The sequence below is a fragment of the Cyprinus carpio genome, chromosome B19 (genome assembly GCF_018340385.1).
Source record: "Cyprinus carpio isolate SPL01 chromosome B19, ASM1834038v1, whole genome shotgun sequence".
Classification (NCBI taxonomy): domain Eukaryota; kingdom Metazoa; phylum Chordata; class Actinopteri; order Cypriniformes; family Cyprinidae; genus Cyprinus; species Cyprinus carpio.
This window is the reverse complement of record NC_056615.1, coordinates 1,328,494-1,335,864: the sequence shown is the minus strand read 5'-3', so window position 1 is coordinate 1,335,864 and position 7,371 is coordinate 1,328,494. Positions and strand designations below refer to the sequence as shown.

At 35.0% G+C, this 7,371-nt stretch overlaps 1 long non-coding RNA gene across 1 annotated transcript; it reads right to left on the bottom strand.

Moving 5' to 3' along the window:
* Positions 1-7,103: 7,103 nt before the first annotated feature.
* On the bottom strand, positions 7,104-7,371 carry LOC122140743. Its single transcript, XR_006157319.1, has 2 exons — positions 7,254-7,371; positions 7,104-7,177 (listed from the first exon to the last, which is right to left on the bottom strand). It is a non-coding gene; the product is annotated as an uncharacterized LOC122140743 (long non-coding RNA).

Below are 7,371 nucleotides of genomic sequence, written 5' to 3'. Positions count from 1 at the left end.
CAATTCATTTTGTGCAGCGGTGTTTCAAAATAACTTGCACTATTCCAAAACCTAGTCTCTCTAATATGTTTCCAGTTGGCTGCTCAAAAAGCTGGGCAGGAAAAGTAGGCTTTAATTATGTGCTTCTGAAAAATCCAGGGAAGCAACACATTTATATCCTACACTTAGAATTTTAATCCCAGAATGCATTGCGATGATCTCAGTACAACGAGGCAAAAGTAAAGTATAGGCATTATAATATTCTTGCAAAAATGCATTAACTTACACATATTTGAGAATCAAGATATTTCATGATATAGTTAACATCAGCTTGGGGGATATTTAGACTAAAAAAGGAAAAAAAGAAATAAATAAATAAAATAAAAAGCATATCCCATATATAGGTTTCATAGTGCTACTCGGCCCCCCCGCCCCCCCCCCTGGCTGCTGTGTCACATGACAAAAGCAGGCCCCCCACCCCCCCAACATCAATGGATGCAATCTGGATGCAAATGCAATAACAGTTCCACAGCACTCATTGATCACTCAACTTGATGCTCTCAAATTTGTGCCGACATAAGTGATGGAACTTTATTAAAGTTCCTTCCTAAAAATTCACTTGCGTAACAGCATTCAGGCATAAAATTGATAGTCTTTCCAAACACGTGTTGTCGTTGACTACAACAGAATACCTCTTGCTACTTAACACTCAATCAATTAAGTTTGGACTATATTTAATGCCACATGATCTAATATCATGCTGATAACATTACACAATTTGCTTCTTTAACCAAAAAAATTTTAAATACACTCCCCCCTCTTGACTGACATAAGCACAGGCCAATCACAGGTGCCATAACTCACATGAGGTGGAATTAAGTTGTTTTTCAACCAGTAATGCTAAAACTTAACTAAACTACTGACATGAACATGTCTGAACATGCATATTTTCTGTAACAATGGGAATACTTGCATGCAAAAATATAAAAAGAACAAAAATATAAATGTACCAACCATTTTATGATGAAATTTCAAAAAGGGTTACAACCACTGACCACATACTTCTTTTTTAGCCAGAATCTTTATAAAAACACTCGCAGGGCATGGATTTTGACAAGTACAAAAAACTCAATAAACATTACCTTGATTACAGATGTCATCCAGCAGGAACTTTCCCTTGAACTGGAAAACTTTCCAGGAGTTTAGCTTGTTGAAAATTCTGAGTGCAAACTGAGTGCAAAAACACATGCTTCTTTTCACTATTTAAAGTATTATATAATCTAGGTTTTGTATTATTGAGATGTGGCCAGTTTTCCCCTTGATCTCCTCTCTGTTCGTCTCTCCATTCCCGATTCGCTCAAGAGCGTCGGGTGATAACCAAGTTATGCAGATGTTGCTGTTTGAGCTGGAATTGCTACAACTGCAGCAAGGGGTGTTCCTGAGGCTTTTTGTTCATCTGGGATGCAGGACAGCCCTGAGCCGCCAAGTTTCCCGCCCATGCGGACATGAACTAAGACAGGATGGGTGGTGCCGCTTGGAAGAGGTATGCCCTATGCGGTACTGCTTATTACTGTCACTGAAAGCTATTTCCTTCTTAGTATATAAAAAAGATGAATTAAGACACTGAGCTGGCCTCATACAAAATGTTATTGTTTTTAAAAGCAAGTAATCTAAAAAATAAATTTGATTATTAATTATAAAGCACCTGGTTTTCTCTTGAGAATCTGGTGATATCAACATGCCAGAAAAAATGTATCACCCAGTCTATTTACAAACAAGTTTAAGGCTATTTTTGTTCTTATTTAATACTTTTTTTTTGTATTCTGCTGCAAAAAGAAAAAAAGCTGTCTGAAATAATGAAAGATGTGAACTAGAACAGGTCTTTAAAAGGTTTTTTAAATTTTCATTAAAACTCATTTTTAGGTAATGGTTTTCTTCTGGGCTTTGACGATTCCCGGACTGCTTGTTAATGGATAGTTTTTCAGCTTTCCCATTTTCCATTCTTTATTTTTTTTTAAAAAGCAATTTTTATGGCTTCCTTAAAATTAAAGACAAAAAGAAATTGGGAATCTGTTTTAAAATGGGAAATTTAATTTTTTTTTTTTTTCGGTTTAAAAAATTTTTCACCAGATTATTTATTAATAAAATATTAAATTTTTATTTCCATTTTTTTCAGAAAAAAATAAACTGAAGGGCTTTTTCATGGGGGTGTTTACATGCCGTGACCACTGGCTGATTTATATATAAGAGCATTGGGAGACCATAGGTGTGTAATAAAGGCGGGGCTGGCATTGCAAGGTTTTAAAGGGTTTTTTTTCAAGAATTTTTTTTTATAAGATTATTTAAAAAGCCCCCAAAGATTTTTTATTTTCTCAACTCTTGTTAAATTTAAACTTATTTTTTTTTTTGGTTTTTTGAATATTTCACCCGGGAAAAAAGCGGTAAAACACCCTTTATATTACAGTTATTCTCAGGCCCCCGAAAGGGGAAGGGGAAACAAAATTTTATTTTTTACCCCCCTCCCTTAACGGAATTTTTGGGGAGGGGCACGTTTACGTCTTTTCAAAAACGGTTTTGATAAACTTTTTGATTTTTTTAAAACTGGATTTTTGACTTTTTTTTTCAAAAAATTTTTGGACCATTTAAAAGATTTTTGCCTTTTTGGGAATTTATTTTACTTATTTTTATTTTCTGTATTTAACAGTCCGTATTCTACACATGCTTATATTACACAACGATCTTCATTCACCTCTAGATGTCTCTCACCACAGAACAGCATTGTTAATCTTATTTAAATTATTTATTTGATTTACCACAAATAATGCTCTACAACCAGTTTTAATTTCATTGATAAAAAATTTTCATCATGAATTTCATCAGACATCTTTTCACAGACCAAAACGAGATGATAATGAAATAAAAACTCTTTTTGAATGACAAAAACAATGATGAAAATCTATTGGCATTTTCATCAATACATAAAAGAGAGACCAAATATTAGAGAGATACGACTTGCAGATCCAGTCAGACGAATCTCCTGCGTGGGAAGGAGGGTAAAATGCATACATTTGAACTGTAACTCTCTAATCACAAGTTTGCATACAATTGCTGCACAGCTCATAAAACATAAAAAATGTCAGTATCTGGGAGAAAGAGAAAGAGTAGACATATTAATAAATTTGGAAAGTGTGACAATGTGAAAGAGCACTTAATTGGTCCATTTTACTGAGTGCACACAGCCCAATTTTGCACAAAAGCACCTCTCAAACAGTGCACAATTACTGAATTCAGTTCTCCTTCGCATCTTAATGAACAAATACACACAAAATGATCTCAAATGATCCGTTTTGACGAGTATTCATGCAAACACGTCTGGTTACATCTTAAGTGAATGTAAACTGTTGAGAGTATGGCCAGTATATTGAATCCGTGTGCATTCAGTTCTCCAGTTTAAGTTTTCAAGACTAATTTGTTGTTGTCTTTGTCCTTATTATTAATGAATCAACAAAGAGGGGGAGAGAAGGATTCACTTTAGTAGCCCTAAAAAGGTTAATCTCTTTTTAATTTATATAATATGGCCTCTTGAAAGAATGATGGATGTTGTATGAAATTATAAAGAATGTATATTTTATAACCGTATTTCATTTGGTGTTTCAAATCTTCTTGTTTCTTTATGGAAAATGGATTTATTTAATTTTGAGATAAAAACATGTTAGTGTCAAAGCAGCTGTGTCTATACTGCATGTTCAAAACATTCATATTCCTGATGTTTTCTCCCGGAATTCATGAGTTTGGGAAATTGTAGAGAAATGCCTAATAAATGCTTTCACTGTAACTAAACCCATTAGATTTAAAATTTTTTTCTGAAAAACTAATATATTATAAGAAAATGCGCAATGCTCTGTGAAAAAAAGGTTCACTTTTTTAATTTAAGAATTAACCAAAAATTCAAATTCCAAATTTTGGGCTGCTTTTTAAATAGAAAAGTTGGGTATTGGTAATTTTAAGGGATCAAAAATATTTTTCTTTCCGAAAAAAGGCTTTAATATATGCTTTAAAAAGTTTTAATAAACACCCAAAATGCTATTTAAATTGGGCATGCTAAAGTTAATAAAGGAAAAATTTGGACCTTAAAAAGTTTTTACCACATGAAAATTATGTACCCCTGCAGCTCATGAGGGACCTCTATTTTTTTGCCCCGTAAAAGTAAAAAAATTAAACCCGCAACCATCATTTTTTAGCATTTCCTTTCTGAATCCCAAAAAATCCCCTTTTTTTTAATGTGCAAAAAAATAGTCACTAATCAAATTTTCCAGACCTACATTTTTAGACAAATGCCCTGCTTGTACTTTTTTGTCACATCTAAATCCCCAAATTTGGGTTTTTTTGTTTTTTTTTCTTCTGCAGTTTTCGCATTCTTAAGCTGCGGTCCCTGAAGGCGGGGGCCCCTCCATCCGGGAAAAACCCCCAGTATTTTTCCCAGGGGAATTTTTAAAAAGCAAGTCGAAATTCCCAAGATGGAAGATAACGAAGACAACTAAACATCATGAAAACCGGGGATAAGGCGTCCTAAACATGAGGAGCGGTGGGGACAAAAGGTTTTTTTTTTTTTAGTATGTTTTTTTTTAATTCAAGTTGTAATTGGCTGACAAGTCGGGCTTAAATTGGGGGGTTTTCCAGGGGTTCAGTAAGGGGAAATTTTCTGTCCCAAAAATACTTTAAAAATTACTTGGAAATTTTTTTAAAAATATGTGACCTTTCTTTTTCTTTTTTTTTTTCTGTCCTTAATCAATAACCCCTTCCTGAACGAGGGGGTTTTGTTTATACATGCTGTTTTTATGCAGCGTCTAGTCCCCTTTGGGTTTTTTGTGCCCCTGATCCAGGCCGAGGCTTTAAAATTTAAATATCTGCTGATACAGAGTCCCAATCTGACACTTGCATTCTCCTAGTGTTTTTTGCTCACTTTAAGTAAAAATTTTAAAATTATTTTAAAAAAAAAACCAAATTTTTGGGTGCACTGTATGAAAAGGGCCCTTTTGGGAATGTAAAAATGTTCCCCTGGTAGACACTGTAAAAAAACCCCCCACGCTTGGTCACAAATTTTAAAAAATAAAATTTAAAAAGTGTTTTTATTAACAAGGTTCCCGTCGTTAATTCAAAACAAGATGGGAAACCCAAAAAAAGCTTATAAGTCCTGATAAAAAATTTAAAAAAATTAATGATCATTTCAAAATTGGGTTTTTATTGTAAAAATTTATCACCAATAGCAAAACCTCCCCCATTTTACTATTCTAACCACGCTTATTTCCAGTGGTTTAACCCGGCTGGGTGGGAAATGGAAAGAAATGCAGTTTTATACCATCGGCGGATAACGTTTCTTTTGTCTTTGGCAAACCTACGGGCCCGAACCATGTAAAGGAAACCCCCCTTCCTAGCTCTAAGTTTATGTTTCTTTACTGGGGGTTCATTTTAGTTCATTTCTGGGTGCTAGGGCTGTGCAAAAAATCGAAAATTTCATTTTTATGCGCCCTCTCTCAGTAAAAAACGCTCCTTTAATTAGTAAATAAATCTCCAACACGTGCTTTAAAATCAGGGTTTGCCCCGGGTTTTCCCCAACAAATCCTGCCCATTTTCTTCTCAAAATAGTTTCCAAAAATAAGCCCAATCACTTTTTCCCGGAGGTTTCCCCCCCCCAAAAAAATTTCATCCCCCCCGGTTTTAAAAAATACGTTTTTTGCAAAGGGTTTTCCCTTGGGAAAAATTCCCCCTTTAAGGGGGTAAAAATCACTTATTTGGGATTGGGGTCCCCTTCCCCCCCCGGGCATGAAAAAAAAACCAAAAGACTTTTCACCCCTGGTTTTAGGTGGAGGGGGCATTTCTACACGAGCGTATTTCCCCCGACCAACTTCCCCAAAACGCTTTCAAAATTTGAAAAAGAAACGCCTGCATTTTTTAAAAAAGATTTTGTTTTAGATTGTCAGTGGAAATTCCCGGGTCTGTGGATTTAAAAGCCAACCATGTTGCCAAGTCTTTTTTGTTTTTTTTTCCCCGTTCACGGGGTTTGGGGAAACGACCCCCAAACCAAAAACGTGATTTTAGCGCCCAAAAAGTGAATCTTACCAAGGCAACCCTTTCCAAAAAAACTTTTATTTTAAACCCCCCATGCAATTTTTTTTCGGGGGAAACCCCCGGGAAAGCGATTGGGGGTAGTTTTGGACTAGTTTTGAGAAGCGACTGGGGAGATTTGTTGTGAAAACCCGGCCAAAAAACCCCGAAACTGAACGCAAAGGGCTGGGAAAATACTACTAATTACAGGGCGGGCTTTACTAAAAAGATGCCGAAAAAACGTATTCATTTTTCACAGCCCTACTGGGGGCATAAAAGAAAAAAAAATTTGAAACAAGCAAAAATTCTTTAAATTCTTGGATTTTCCCCTCCATTCATCAATACTAGCATTCCCCCCCCAACAACCTTTTTGTAACCCTATAGGGGAACTGATCTGGCTCACTTCATGCCTTTTTTTCTCTGAAAACCCGTTAAAAGCTTTACTTTTACCCAAATCTATAAAAAATTTATTTTGGGTGTGACAAATATTTGGTTTAAAATCTGGTCAAGAAAACTTTTTTTTTTCCTTTATAAAATTTTGAAAAAATTTAAATTAGATCAGTAAATTTAAATTCTGTTTTATTTTTTTATTTTTTTTCCCTTTTTTTAAACAAGACAGGCCTTAAAAGTTTTTGGTAGAGGCAAAAGTTTACCCTTTTTTCCACCTTTACAAAAAATACCGACTTTTTTAAAAAACACAATTAACATCATGACACCTCCCCTTAAAAAAAAAAAATATTTATTTTTTTCGCCCTTTATGGGGAAAGATGTGAAAAACCAAAACCCTGATTAACGACGCTAAAAAAAAAAAAACCCAAATTTGGGGATAAAGGTTTTTGTCTTTGAGGGCCTTCCAAAATGGGGGGGCAGATGGAACCAATACAGACAATCCAGATCATGTGAAGAAAAACAACAGAATAATATTCCACACACAGAAAATAAAATCACTGAGTCCATCCTTATCTTGGAGATCTTAGGTCTATGTTCATTGTCCTGTAATGTATTGTAAGATGGCATTAGGAACATCCATGGTTTCATCTTTCTCCAGAATAATATCATAGGAGTTTAAGTATGACTGTCTCCTCTCATCCACCTAGGGTGAAAACAAATTCATTAGTGTTTCTTTCCTTTTTTTTCCATGTGCTGTCCTGCTTTTACTCTGGATTTACCTTATCATTGAGATATCCGATCTTCAGGATTTTTTGTAAGTCCATGACTCCATCAGCCATGTTGAGATCCCCAAGAGAATCTCCAAGCAGGAGGACATTAGATCGGCTCTGGAGTTCC